The sequence below is a fragment of the Petaurus breviceps genome, unplaced genomic scaffold (assembly GCF_028583685.1).
Source record: "Petaurus breviceps papuanus isolate PSGF00001 unplaced genomic scaffold, PetGlider_PUasm1.0 90919, whole genome shotgun sequence".
Classification (NCBI taxonomy): domain Eukaryota; kingdom Metazoa; phylum Chordata; class Mammalia; order Diprotodontia; family Petauridae; genus Petaurus; species Petaurus breviceps.
Window position 1 is genome coordinate 20734320 of NW_027187378.1, and position 16183 is coordinate 20750502.

Sequence of the window (16183 nt, forward strand, 5' to 3'; positions counted from 1 at the left end):
ACTTTTTCTTTCATTCATTCATACTAACATTGTCCTGAGAAAGGGATATCAGTTCTCTGCCCTGTAACTCCCCAGGCATTTCTTGCTCCGCTGGCCACTCCAAATTGTCTCCCCCAAATCAGAATGTAAACTCCTTGCCATTATCTCCAGGACTTTGCACTTTGCCAGACACATACTAAGTGCTTAGCTGATGAGATTTCTTTCATTTATTCACTGTGTATGTGTCATGTTCCATGGGGGCTGGCATCACACCTTATCTAAACTTTGTAAATCCCCAAGTGCCTTTCGGCCCAAACACATTAGATGCTGAATAAGTGTATGCTGAATTCAATTTATGGAGGGGAAGTCAATAACTTCCTTCAATGCACCAGGGATCTGAGGCCTAGTTGAAGGCACTCTCTGTACCAATGCAGACCATAAATTTTCCACGCTTCTGCAGACAACTTCCTCAGTTGCTATAACCAGAAAATACCAACACTTAATGGAAAATGTCATCATGATGAGCCTCACCAGGCTAGGTAGGCTGTTTCTCACTGTGGGGCACTTTGTCAAATTTTTCTGTCTTGGTAGGTCTTGCTAGGCAGCTAGGTGGCACAGTTAGGTGGACACAGATAAGTGGAATTAGAGTCAAGAAGACCTGAGATCAAATCCAGCCTCAGATTCTTACTAGCTGTGTGACCCTGAACATATTACTTAATCTCTGTGTGCCTCCATTTCCTTGACTATAAAATGGAGATAACAGCATCTACAAGTAGGGTTATTGCGAGGATCATATGAGATAATATTTGTAAACTGCTTAGCACAATGCCTGGTACAAAGTAGGAGCTATATAAATGTTAGTCATCATCATCATCATCATAATTATTATTATTAATTCAGCTTCAGACTCTTACTAGCTATGTGACTGTGGGCAAGTAACAACTTCTGTCTGCTTCACTTTCCTCAATTGTAAAATGGGAATCATCAAAGTACCTGCCTCCCAGGGTTGCTGTGAGGATCAAATGAGGCATCTGTAAAGCACTTAGCACAGTATTTGGTACCCAGCAGGTGTTTAATAAATGTTTATTCCCTTCCCTCCCTTCCTACCTAAGCTCTGTTGACAAAGCTTTTGAGAACCTCCCAACTTTGAGGAATCAACAGCTAAGGTAAAAAAAAAAAAACACCTTTTCAACCACTTTACTTTAAAAATATAAAAGGTATAGTGCCATGGCTAGAATGCTAGATCTTAACTTGGAAAACCTGTGTGCAGGTCCCAGCTGTGTAACCTTGTTTATGTAAATCACTTCACTTTTCAGGGCCCCAGTTTTTTCACATGTAAAATGAAGTTAAAATTCCTTGCCTACTCAACTCATGGATTACTTGAGAGAACCAAATGAGACAAAGTATGTGCTCTGAAACTATGTAAATATTATATAAATGTAATCTTGTTATTAACCAAACCACCCCCAACTTTGTACTACAGAAATAATGAATATTCCTTAGTTAGACATAGCAGAATCACAGAATTTAAGAAGTGGAAGGAAGCTCAGCAGTCATCCAGTCTAACCCATACACAAAAAGAATCTTCACTGTAACATACAACAAATGGTCTACTGGTGTCTTCATGACTTGCAAGGAGAAGGAGCCCAGGACCTCTTTAGACAGCTCATTCCACTTTTTGAACAGCTCCTCAAGGTGGGGAAGTGAAGAGTGCCAGGCTTGAAGTAAGGAACACTTGTATTTTTTAGTCCAACTTTTACCTCAGACATTTAACAGCTGTGTGATGCTGGCCAAGTTATTTAACCCTATTTGCCTCAGTTGCTTCATCTGTAAAATGAGGTGGGGAAGATGTCTATAAATGTACCTTTCTACACACACACATGTAAGAAACTTCATGGCATATTTGATATAAGGCTAGCTTTGGACTCAAGAAGATCCAGGTTCAAATCTTGCCTCTGAGACATACAACTTGTTTGACCATAGGCAAACTAAGTAACCTCAGTGCTATAGACAGCTCTAAGAATATAAGTTGCAGAGGAAGTGTCATCTGCACTGGTAAAGGAAGTGTACCTACCTTGGAGTTCCCTATACCAATGAAATCATAGATCCAGTGTCTATCACTAGCTCCACTCAAAAACTCGGTTACTGAAAGTTTAAATCTAGTCCTCTTGTTCATCCTCTTTTCTTTTACCTTTTTCTTTCTTTTCTCCAAACCCCAGCATCAAGGGCAGCCTTAAAGGGAATAAAATGGTCACAGAAAAACAATCTGAAGGTACCTGTGGAAAGGAGGAGAGTTGTATTCTTTTGCCCAAGTGACTATGGAAAGGTATGAAAGGGCTTGTATGGATGGATCTGATCTCAGGTTGATTTGTTTGCAAACAATGTCTGGCAATCACCAACTTCTGCCCATCCTAAACCCTCCGGGAGTCACTGTCTAGTACTTATTCCCTACCCCCCACATCCACAAATTACCTATAATCCTGGCCAGTCACCAGGGAAATGAATGAAAAGTATTTATTAAACTCTGCTGATATATTAGACACTGTGATTGATCCCACAGGGTTTAATAAATGCTTGTTGAATTGAACTGAATTATCAGAACAGAGATTGTAAAAGAACCAATTCAAACCTATCACCAACCCCTGAGGGAAATACTCCTTAAAAATATATAGAATGTTGGTGGCTAGGTGGCACAGTGAGTAAAGCACCAGCCCCGGAGTCAGGAGGACCCTAGTTTGGTTCCGGTCTCGGACACTTTTCACACACACACACACACACACACACACACACACACACACACACACACAAAACTAGGCGTGTAAACTTGGGCAAGTTACTTAACCCCAACTGCCCTCCAAAAGGCAAAAAAAATATATAATGTGATAGGTAATGTGAGGAAACTACCATATGCTCAGTTCATTGACTGGAAAATAATGTTCAGTGATGTGGCTAAAGAAGTTCCAATGACACAAATTATTAGCAGAAACATGAGGTAAGAATAATATATGGGGCAGAGGGAATAATGGAAACATAGATTGTGAGCTAGAAAGATTACCTTGTCCAACCACCTTTTAACAGATGAGGAAACTGAGGCTTGGAAAGATTAGATCAGTTTCCTGAGATCGTCTTAAGTGGGTAAGTGGCAGAGCTACCATGAATCCGTGTCTTCTGATTTCAAATCCGGTACTCTTTCCGTTGTGCCATGCCGAGTGAAACAGTAACTAAAATTTAAGTCAAATGCGACAGAAACTGCAAAAAGCTATCTCTGCGAGTCTTTGAGCCTGGGGCCAAGTTGGGGAGATGAAAAGGGACCCTGAATTGTGCCCCAAGCAGTTAGAGAAATCAGTGCTGTGCTGAGAACAAATAGGCTCCAAATCCCAGAAGTTGCAAAAGAAGGGACATGGGCTTCTCTTCTCCTAGGAACTCCAGAGCTGTTTTTCACTCCCAAGTCATCCTCAAAAGACTCAATGAGGTTGACCTTAAGAGATGGATGATTTCAGGAGTCCTTTAATCTCCTAGAAATAGCTTTCATCTGTTTTGCATACCCATCATTTCTTTCATTTTCTTTTTGGAGGGGGAAGTTAGGGCAGTAGGGGTTAAGTGACTTACCCAAGGTCACACGGCTAAGTTTTGTGTTAAGTGTCTGAGGCCGCATTTGAACTCTGATCCTCCTGACTCCAGGGATGTTGCTCTATTCACTGTACCACCTAGCCGCCCCTATATCCACCATTTCTTTAACAAAGGAAAAATGTCTTTCATTACACAGTTACGAGAAAAAAAGGTTGAAAAGAAAATACCTGGTTCAATGTGAACAAGTGTCAATAAACCTGTAATAAGTCAATAATATTGACAGGCATAAATAACTTCATCCACATCTCTTTGGATAAGGAACAAGGGAGGAGGACACAGAAGGAAGGTTGGAAAAGAAAAAAAATTTCAAGGATTTCACACTTTTTGAGTCAGAGCAAAAAGAAACGGTTCTAAGCCATTTTGGTCATGGGACTGTAAAGGCACACAACTTATTCCATGTGATTTTTGAGGATTTATTTTTAGTTTTTCATGTTTAAATAACATGGCTGACTTAATAAAAAATAAATTTTGTTCCCAGGGGATTTCTTAATCAAAGTACCACTGTGTATCATATTTTTCCTACTTTGTACATAGTAAGTGCCTAATAAATGCTTATCTAATTGATTTGAATTACATGGTGACAGTGGGTTTTAAAAAGTAAGATCCCTTGGCCTTTGTAAGCTTATAGATGAAAACAGTGATAATAGCTTACATTTACATTGTATTTTCTGGTTATTTCCACCCAAGTTTTTACAGATATCTCATCATAGCCTGTAGAATTTTTAAAATCTGTGTCAGTGAAATTAATAATAGCAGCAGATTAGATAGAGATATAGATATAGTGCTGTAAGGGACGCAAAACTTTCCATACGTCTCACCTTATTACCTCACAAAAATGTGGTGATATATGTATTTCAGGTGTTAATCCCATTTTATGCTGAGGAAATTGAGGCTCTTAAAGGAAAATGAATTACCCAGGCTAATATATCTTGAGTGAGAGGAAAGATTCAAATCTAGGTCTCTTCTGATTAAAGTCCAAAAGTCATTCCATTACACAAGTTGGGAAAGCTTTTAGCATGGGTTGGCCATTGACTTGGTTCTCTCATCTTAGTTTACAATGTACAGAAAGGTGCATCACTAGATTGGCCACTGGTTGGTAATGTATAAAGGAACTGCATCTTTATCAATGGAGAGAGTACCAATACTCAGAAAAATCACAGAGCCTTAAATTATAATATATATACATAGTGTTTATAATATAATATATATAAAATATATAGTGTTTATGGTTAGAGTTTTATATATATAACATATATGTTATATGCACTTCGATTTGGAGTTCAAAGAAGACCTTCCATTCTGCCACTAATTCTCTTCATCTATAACATTAAGAAATTAAAATAGATTATACTTTCCAGATGTAGATCCTATGACCTCTCAGATATTCATGCCTTGGGAAATCCTAGCCTATTGGTCTACACAGCCAAAATACAAGGAACTCACTGTTCACCGACCTCTGAAATTATAGACACCTCTGAAATTATAGACAAAGAGTTTTTAGGAGCATGAGTATCTAGGTGAGGGGCAGCTGAGTGGCGCAGTGAATAGAGCACCAGCCCTGGAGTCAGGAGGACCTGAGTTCAAATATGGCCTCAGACACATAACACAAAACTAGCCATGTGACCTTGAGCAAGTCACTTAACCCCAACTGCCCTACCTTCCCTCCTCCAAAAAGAAAAAAAAAAAGAAGTATCTAGGTGATATAGAAGCTAAGAGAACTGAACCTGGGGTCTGGGAGACTTGAATTAAAATCCTTCCTCAGACACTTATTAGCTGTATGTCCCTGAGCAAGTCACTTTATTTCTGTTTGCTTCATTTTCCCCATCTATAAAATAAGAATAAAAAGAGTACCTACTTCCCAGGGTTGTTGTGAGGATCAAATAAGACAAAATTTATCAAGAGCTTATCACAAGGCCTGACACTATGCTACACAGAGGGTTCTACATAAATGCTAGCTATCATTTTTTATTATATATATATATAATTTTTTTTTTTTGCAAATAAAAGATTTTATTCTGGAGTGGTGCAAAAAAGATGGATGGGGCAGAGAGCTTATTTGCTGGATGCCTTCTAGAATTCTTCACTTTCGTCTTCACCCTCTATAAAGTCTGTGCCTACTTCCTCATAAGCCTTCCCCAGGGCAGCCGAATCTTCCAGAGCCTCTGAGAATCCTCCTTCCTCCATGCCTCCACCCACATACCAGTGCACAAATGCCCACTTGGCATACATAAGGTCAAACTTGTGATCCAGACGGGCCCATGCTTCAGCAATGGCTGTCGTGTTACTCAGCATGCATACTGCCCACTGTACTTTAGCCAAATCTCCCTCAAGTACCACAGTTGGGGGCTGGTAATTGATACCAACCTTGAAGCCAGTGGGACACCAGTCTACAAAATGAATGGTTCTCTTGGTCTTGATGGTGGCAATGGCAGCATTGACATCCTTGGGTACCATATCATCTCAATACAGCCAGCATGCAACAGGCCATGTACTTGCCATGACGTGGGTCACATTTTACCATCTGGCTGGAGGGGTCAAAGCAGGCATTGGAGATCTCTGCTTACTGAGAGCTGTTCGTGATAGGCCTTTTCAGCAGAGACAATGGGTGAGTGATCAGGGGGAAGTGGATTCAAGGATAAGGCACCAGGTTGGTCTGGAACTCCACAAGGTCTACATTGAGAGCACCATCAAAGTGCAGGGAGGCAGTGATGGAGGAAACAATCTGACCAATGAGCCAGTTGAGGTTGGTGTATGTTGGGTGCTCAGTATCCAGATTCCGACGGCAGATGTCATAGATTGCTTCATTGTCCACCATGAAGGCACTGTCTGACTGCTCCAGTGTGGTGTGAGTGGTGAGGATGGAGTTATAGGGCTCTATTACAGCTGTGGATACCTGTGGGGTTGGGTAGATGGCAAACTCCAGCTTAGACATCTTGCCATAGTCAACAGACAGCCTCTCCATCAGCAGAGAGGTGAAGCCAGAACCTGTGCCTCCCCCAAAGCTGTAAAATATTAAGAATCCTGATATTTCATATATATATATATAATTATTATTATGAAATAACCAGCTTCTCTAGGACTGGTCTTGCAAAGCAACAAAAAAAAAGTGATAGCAAATGTCACAGGAGATCAGTAGGATCACCTTTGTATAAAAAGAACAGTACTTTGTTGACTTTGGGACAATACATGTAAGTTTTAAAACATGTAAAATGCCCTTTTGGAATTTTTTTTAATGTTTCTGACTCAAGTGGTTTCTATTGAACTAACACTTGGCGATTTTTAGAAACTCAAAAACAAATAAACCTATATTACAGACTATCAGATGGCACAAATGAGATAAATAACAAATAGATTCCAAACAGCACTAAATAAATGTCATGGGGTTTAGTTTGGTTTGGTTTTTTTTAATCTGTGATTTCATTGCCAGTCGCGAGTGCTCCTGCGGAAGAGATTCCCTCTATAATAGCAAATGTTCTTTCATCACTATAATTAGCCAACCGTTCTGCGACTTAAAGTCACTAAGAGGTTAATCTACTTGTCCAGGGTCACACTGCTGTCATCAGGGCCAAGATATGAACCTAGGTCTTCCTGACTTGGAAGTTAGCCCTCTATTCGTTATACTACACTGCCTCTTTTTAGCAATTAAATAACAAAAAAGAAGAAAAAAAAAAAAGAAAAACACCCAAACTATACTGGGTCAACAAGTTAATCATGAGTTGCCAATGTAGTTTTGCTTTAAATCATAAACATGGCATTGAGATGTTTACATATGTATGCCCATGAGCAGCTAGGAAATATGAGACAGTTCAACCAAGATACTTAGTATCATAAATTTAGAGCTTGCTGAGGGACTTTAAAGATGATCACATCCAATCCCTCGTTTTAAAGCTGGAGAGAAACTGAGTCCCAGAAAAGTGAAATAACTTGCCCTCTCTGACTCAAGACCCAGCACCTTTTTCACACAACCCTTCTGCCTTCCTTAGAGGTCATACTCCAACCAGAGTACTGGGTCCAGATCTAAGCTCCACAACTTCTGAGGCATGTGGAGAATTTGGAGAAGGTTCCTTGGAAAACCACAAAGATGGCTCTAGTACAATGTAAACAAGTGCCTTGCTTCCTTACCCTTTCAATCCCCCAGTACAGCCAGATGGTCCTACTTGTCAACCTAGGGACTCTGGTCTCCCCATCTTCTAGGGGAAATCTAGCTCTATACAGGGCGTTTATGGTGAAACCCAACTCACAAAAGTTATCCAACTCTTTCTTGGTGCTGGTGGCCCTTACCTGTGACCCAGACCCTTTCCTCAAGATTCTCTTGTTACTCAGATCTTGCCTGGTTCCCTGCCCCTGTATGGAAAAGATTTTGTCTTAATTTAACCTCCCAGACCAGGACTCTGATCCCTCCTAGACTTAGGTTTTAGTAAACTGTGTCAGGTGTGGGGGTTAAGAATATGTGGACAAAAAACAAATCAAAACAAAGAGAAAAAAAGGGACAGATAGATGACACAGTGAATAGAGCACCAGCCCTGGAGTCAGGAGGACCTGAGTTCAAATCCAGCCTCAGACACTTGACACTTACTAGCTGTGTGACCTTGAACAAGTCACTTAACCCCAAATGCCTTGCTTTCAAGAAAAAAATGTGGACAGCTGGGAGCAGCTGGGTTGGGAAGCAGACTAGCCTCAATAACTTTCACCTCACAAACTTTCATCTACTGAAAAGGGTGATCATTTAGCTGAGGGGAAGAAAGAACTGTCTTTGGATGCTAAGCCTACTAACAGTGTTGACCAGATATGTGATCCCAGGCTGTGGCTGTGGGCAAAGAGGAGTGAGCCCACAGCAAGGGAGTGTGGTACCGCAGGGAGTAAGGGCATTTTGGGAGACAGTGGCTGGGGTGCTAGACATAGCTTAGGGGAGGAAAGAAGTACCCGAGGCTCCCAGGACAGAATTCAGAAAATAACAGTTAAAAAAGGCCTGACGCATCATTACCCACAACTCAGGACCAAAATCTGATTACAATAAGTTGCTAAAAATAAAATTTTTTTAAAAATAGGAAAAAATTCAATCATATATAGCTGCTATGGTATAAAAGAAGATCTGGGTTCATATTCAGAGGAAGTCAGTGAGGTTAAAAAAAAAACACTGCCACCCCAAAGAGCAATGTCAAATGGTTATAAGCCCAAAAAGAGTTCTTGGAAAAACTTAAAGAGTTTTTAAAAGAACTTTAGAAAGACTTAAAAAATCAAATATGAGAGATCAAAGAAAACTTATAAAAACAACAACAAACGCAACCCAAGAAAATCAAGAAAATTATGAAAAGAAAAATCAACAAATTGAAAAAAGAGATCCAAAATCTTAAGGAAGAAAATAACTCCTTGAAAACTAGAATTGCCGTGTGACCTTGAGCAAATCACTTAACCCCAATTGCCCTACCTCCCCCCTCCAACAAGCAAAAAAAAAAAAATAAGAGAAACTAGAATTGGGCAAGGGGAAGTGAATGATGTCATAAAACACAAAGAAATAAAATAAAACCAAAAGAATGAAAAAAATAGAAGAGATATGAAACATCTCATTAGAAAAACAACTCATCTGGAGAACATATTGAGAAGAGATGATATAAAAATTGCTGGACTACCTGAAAGTTATGATAAAAAAAGAATCTGGATACAATATTACAAGAAATTATTAAGGAAAATTGCCCTGAAGTTCTAGAACAAGACGGCAAAGTAGAAATAGAAAAAAAAATCTACTGTTCATCACTGAAAGAGATACCAGAAGAAAAGCTTACAGGAATACCACAGTGAATTTGAAAATATTGCAAGCAATAAGGAAAAAATAAATTTAAATATTGCAGAGCTACAATCAGGACTTCACAAGACCTAGCAGCTTCTACACTAAAAGAAGAACCCAAGTCTTGGAGCATTACGTTTCGAAGAGCAAAAAGAGCTCAGTTGGGACCAAAAGTAATTATCCAGTAAAGTATAATCCTAAAAAAAAAATTGTTTAATGAAGTGAAAGACTTTCAGGTATTTGTGACAAAAATACCCAAACTCAAAGAAATATAAGGAAAACATTAAAGAACAATTATAAAGGACTCATTAAGGCCAAACTTTTTTTCTTACATGTGAAGACATTATCAATATTCTTAAGACTGTAATCATTATTTGAGTAGTTTGAAAGGAAGTTTGGGAATGAACTGAGTATGATAGGGTGATTCTAAAAAAGAAAACTGGGTAGGAAAAAGTAAAAAAGAGTAATTATTTCATGCAAATGAAATGTAAAAGGAAGAGCTCATACAGGGGAAGCAGGTAAGGGCAGAGGGCTAGAAGTGTTGAAACCTTATTCTCTTATTATTGGATCTGTGTTAAAGAGGGAACACACACACACATAAAAGGGTATAAAAAGTCTTTTAAACTCATAAATAAATAAAAGGATAAGGGGACAAGATAAAGGAATAGCTTTTAGAAGGGTGTGTAGATTAAGATTGAGGAGGGTAGGGGAGAGGTTAAAGGAGGGACTCTTGGCGGGGTGAGTAGAAAAAGGAATAGGAGAGTAAGGAGAGAGGATAAGGAAAAAATTCTTTAAAAGGGTATGTAACCAGGAAGTAAACTAGAGGAGTGAGGAGGGATAGGGCAAAAAGCTAGGCTGAGAAGGACAATAGGGATGTAGGAAATATAGAAATAGTAATTATAACTTTGAATGTGAATGGAATGAACTCACCCATAAAGAGGAAAGTTGAATTGATAATAAAATAAATTTAAAAACCAGAATACAACAATATGTTTTTTATAAGAAACTCATATAAAAATAAGAGAGGGGGCAGCTAGGTGACACAGTGGATAAAGAACTGGCTCTGAAGTCAGAAGGACCTGAGTTCAAATCCAGCCTCTGACTGGACACCTAACACTAGCTGTGTGACCCCGGGCAAGTCACTTAACCCCAATTGCCTGACCAAAAAACAAAACCAAAAAAAAAAGAGAGACATGCAGAATTAAAACGAAGGCTGGACCCAAAGGGCTATAAAAATGTGCATGCCCTTTGACCCAGCAATACCACTTCTAGGGCTGTATCCCAAAGAGATCATACAAGTGGGAAAAGGACCTGTATGTACAAAAATATTTACACCAGCTCTTTTTGTGGTGGCAAAGAATTGGAAATCAAGGGGATGCCCATCAATTGGGGAATGAATGACTAAATAAATTGTGGTATATGAATGTAATGGAATACTATTGTGCTATAAGAAAGGAGGAGCAGACAGACTTCATAATAACCTGGAGAGACTTATAAAAACCGATGCTGAGTAAGGAGAGTAGAACCAGGAGAACTTTGCACACAATTACAGATACATCAGACACATCGTACCTGTGATGACTAACTTTGATAGACTGGGCTCCTCTCAGCAAGGCAAGGTTATAAGACAACTCCAAAAGACTCATGATGGAAAAGGCTATCTATAGCCAGAAAAAGAAATACAGAGTCTGAATGCAGATTGAAGCAAACTACTTGCTCTCTTTTTTTTGTTTTGTTCCTTTTTTTTCATTGTTCATTCTGCTGGTTATAATTCTTCTTTACAACTTGATTAATATTTAATGTGAAGGTATTTGTAGAACCTATATCGAATTGCATGCCACCATGGGAGGGGGGGGAAGGGGAAAAGGAAAGGGAGGGGGAAAAATTGGAACTCAAAAGGGACTGTGGAACTGAATGTTATAAACTAAAAGTAAATAAATAAACTTTTAAAAAATAAATTGTTTTATTCAAAATAATTAAAATAAAATGAAAGCTGGAATAGAATTTATTACACTTCAGTTGACGCCAAAAAAAGCAGGGGTAGCAATCATGATCTTAGAGTTTTAACTAAAATAGTTTTAATTAAAAGAGATAAGCAAGGTAACTACATTTTGATAAAAGGTACCATACACAATGAAGCAATAACAATACTAAACCTATATTACCACACATTATAGCATCTAAATTTTTTAAAAGAAAAGCAGAAATAGATAGTAGTATTATAATTGTGGGGGACTTTAATCTTCCCCTCTCCGAACTAGATAAGTCTAACCAAAAAATAAATAAGAAGTCAAGGAAGTGAAGAGAATTTCAGATAAGCAATATGACAGATATCTGGAGAGAACTGAATAGCAACAGAAAGGAACACACCTTTTTCTCAACGGTTCATTGTACCTGCATAAAGACTGACTATATATTAGGCATAAAAATTTTATAGTTAAAAGAAAAAAAGCAAAAATATTAAAAGGCACCCTTTTCAGATCACAACACAATAAAAATTATATTTAATGAGGTACCACAATAACATAGATTAAAAACCAATTGTAGATTAAGCAATCTAATCACAAAGAATGAATGGGTTACAGAACATATCATAGAAACAATCAATAATTTCATTAAAGAGAATGACAATAATGAGACAATATATGAAAATCTATGGGATACACTAAAAGCAGTAATCAGAAGAAAATTTATATCTCTAAATGCTCATAGACAGATTCTCGGATAAAGATTTCGTATCTCAAATATATAAAGAATTATGTCAAATCTATAAGAATACAAGTCATTCCCCAGTTAAGTGGTCAAAAGATATGAATAGGCAGTTTTCTAATGAAGAAATCCAAACAATTTATAGTCATATGAAAAAAATGCTCTAAATCATTCTTGATTAGACAAATGCAAATTAAAACAACCTTAGGATATCATTTTACACCTATCAGATTGGCTAAAAAGATTGAAGGACAAAGTGACAACTGTTGGAGGGGATGTGGAAAAACTGGGACACTAATTTATTGTTGGTGGAATTGTGAACTAATCCAACCATTTTGGAGAGCAATCTGGAATTATGTCCAGAATTATTAAACTGCTTACCCAACAATATCATTACTAGGTGTTTCCAAAGATGATTAGGTAAAAATTAAAAGAACCTATACGTTCTAAAATGTTTATAGCAGCTCTATTTGTGGTGCAAAGAACTAGAAATTGTGGGATGCTTGTCAGTTGGGGAATGGCTAAACAAGTTGTGGAGTATTATTGTGATGTACTATAAGAAATGAGCTCAGAAATGTCAGAAAAACATGGATGGACTTGCATGAAATAATGAAGAGTAAAATAAGCAGAACCAAGAGGACATTTTATACAGTAACAACAACACTGTTTTAAAGAAAAACTGAGTAAGTAAATCATTTTGCCTACTATAAATACCCAAATTTATACCAAATAAATATCCAAATTATAAATACCCAAATACCCAAAACAAAGGATCTATGAAGCGAAATGCTATCTGCATCCAGAGAAGGAACTGATAAATAGAAGTATGTATAGAATGATTTTATACACACACACACACACACACACACACACACACACACCTGTGTCCAGTGACAGCCAGATTAGGCGGAAGGAAGAAAAAAAGAAAAAAATTTACATGATAACTTTATTATGTATTTAAAAGGAATAGCAAGTTGTACACAATAGATTTGTGGCTTCATGTGTAATCTTTTTTTTCTACTCTTCTATGTTATAGAAATGCTTCTTTTATTTCTTAAGCTCAGAATAAAATGAAAAATAAAAAAAGACTATGTGGACAGGAAGGAGAGGACACCTCTCCTATCTAGTGGAACTCCTAATCCTGCTCCTTTTTCTCCAGTCCAATCCTTTTGCTGTCATAACAGCATGACAGACATACCACTTGATTCTTTTTGCTTTCTTTGGCTTTCATATACAGAGATAGCTAGGTACTTTTGAATTGGACTATAGAGTCCAGTATAGGGTACCATGCCAAATGAATGAGGTCATGGAAATAAATTGCTTTCCAACAGTTAAAGTACTATATAAATGTTATGTGATCATAAACCTGAATCATAAGTTGTTACAACTCTTTAAGAATCAGGTAAATCTTTGGGATGCTTTCATCAAACCAGTTACTAGTACACGTAATAGTGACAGGCAGAGTCAGCATTTAAAGACACAATAAAGTAAAACCACTAAGTTTAGTCATGGGATGACATAGAACAACAGATAAATCACTCTAATGTGCAACAGTCAGAAATGGGGAAGTGAAGGGATGCAGGTCCAGCGCTGAAGAGAATAGTCAGATGAACAGCCATTAGTCTTAAGTTTTTCTCCTTCCTCCTTTAACCCTGGAAGTTGGTCCCATTCTGGAGCAATCTCAGACACAGAAGTCCAGATCCAGGCAGGGCCAACTAAGCTCTAAAGTCTTTGGACATAACCAAACCTGTCATGAATTATCCTCAACCCAAAGGAAAATCAATAAAGATTTCTAACCTAAGTACAAAGGTTAGAATTTTTATTTGGGTAACCCTGACTCCAGAATGGACCCCCCCAAGGACTAATCTAAACAGAACCTACATTTAATAAGTCTCTAGGGAGTGGGGAGTAAGGCAAAATCATCTTCCTGCATTCTCTTCTTCCTTGTTATCATCACACAAAAGACAAGCTTGTTTTTTTCCTGAGTCTTGGAGATCAACTTACACACTAAAATCATGAGTCCTCACTACTTTTATCTTTACTATAAATATTGTTGTTGGTTACAGTATCATCCAGACCTTTTCTAACTAGCCAGATGGAATCTTTGACGTGGTACCTTATTAAAGATAAAAAATTCCAGGGAGAGAACTTGATTATATATACTATGTGTAGGAGTGAGTGTTTTTTCTTTCTTTAAAAATTTGTTCAGGAGTCTGCATGAGGAAATTTTGCTGGTTTATGCAACCCCTAGCTGATGCTAATAATAAAGTTATGTGTAATCATGAACAATACCCCACTCTAATATTCATGGAAATGCATCATTTTTTTTCTTTTTGGAGGGGGAAGGCAGGGCAATTGGGGCCAAGAGACCCACCCAAGGTCACATGGCCAGCAAGTGTGAAGTGTTTGAAGCCACATTTGAACTCAGGTCCTCTCGATTCCACAACCAGTACTTCATTCAGACCAGTACTTCATTCAATGTACTACCTAACCACCCCGATGCATCATTTTATGTACTTAAAGACAGGTTAAGCTAATGAGAGTGCTTTTTCTGACCTTCCTATTTCCATTCTTAGAAAAATGTTCTAGTAGACATACATAAATTGACAAAGTGAGATTAAAGAATGTAGTGGTTCTGCACACACCTTTGGAACTGATCTTAAAATGTCAGAATGTATGGTAAGTTTTCATTTTTTAAAAAAATTTTTACATAAAATTTACATACCCTTCAATACACAAAAGAAAATTTTTAAAAGAGATCGTGAAAACAACTGTGATATTTTTGTTCCTCTTCTGTTAAATGTAGCATACATGTTTTGACATATTATGAATAATTTGGAGTTTACAATTTTATATTATATGTAAAAATTATAATTTTATTAATTTGAATGTTTTTGTTGATGGTTACTGTTTGGAATTTTTAAAAATTAAGATGTTTTGCACATTTTTAGAGGAAGGTTTTCTATTCTTATATTTTTTTTACCTCAAATATTGCTCTCTCTCTCCTCTTTCCATCTCCTTTCCTCCCCCCCCCCCCTCCTTAAAGGACTTCAGGCTGGAGCTAGTATGTATATTTTTATGGTAGCTAACTGTCCCACTATTCTACCCCTGCATCTACAGTTACTAATTACCATAGATAGGTTCCTTTTTGAAAACTTACAGTTTTGTATAATCATATTCAGTTTTTAGATATGTCTGTCTTGTTTTTCTCTTGCTACTAGGTAGAACTTTGAAAAAAGGATCTCATCATCTCATGGAAAGATTCTGCATGTTTTTAATATACAGCAAATCTTTCTGTGAAGCAAGTATAGGACTCTCAGGTCCAAGGGAGATGTATCATGGGAATGAAAAAGCTGTTACAACCTGGGGGAAAACAGTATACAGAAACTCAGGCTCCATGGGTTCCTACATCAGGAATGTTCAAAGGTAGAACAAATATATGCCAACATATACTAACACAGTATTAATATGAATAACCCCCAAAATAGCAAAATCATACCACAATATGAGTCAATCTATTTTGTGCTCTTTGCTGTAAGTCAGCAAAATACTTCTCATACCCCAGAACTGGGGTTTTCAACTGTAAAAAGCTGGGAAGCTCTGAAAAAATGTAGCATATAAAATCTCCAAGGCATTTTTCACCCCAAGGCCAACAACATTCGTAAGAACAATTCTCCCCCAGCTCATGCTTGTTCATGCATTAAAGTCTGAAATTTAGCACATGCAATTAGAAGCCTGAATAGCACTTGCTCAAACATTGCTGATCAAACACGGCTGATCAAACATGGCTGATCTTGTTTGTCCTCAATGCGTATAAAAAGATTCTTTAATTCAAAGGAATGAATATTTCTGGTTTCTGTCTTTTAAAGATAAGCCATCTACTGTGTTAAATTTGAACACCTAATAATCTTCTGGCTCTAGAGGGCATTAATTTAATGTATAAGAGTCCATTATCTTAATGATTTTTTTTTACACTAAGAAAAGACAAATGCTGCTACAAGGAGACCTCCTTGCTTCCGATCAAATAAACACAATAAAGTATAGTAGATGTGGACACCAACCAGGTATCTAGCAGAATGG

The 16183-nt window shown here is 37.6% G+C and overlaps 1 protein-coding gene and 1 pseudogene across 4 annotated transcripts in view; both read right to left on the reverse strand.

Moving 5' to 3' along the window:
- The window catches only part of NINL (ninein like), a 188856-nt gene that overhangs the window by 162121 nt on the left and 10552 nt on the right, over window positions 1-16183 (reverse strand). The window lies entirely within an intron of this gene.
- LOC138151798 (tubulin alpha-8 chain pseudogene) lies at window positions 5624-8060 on the reverse strand (annotated as a pseudogene).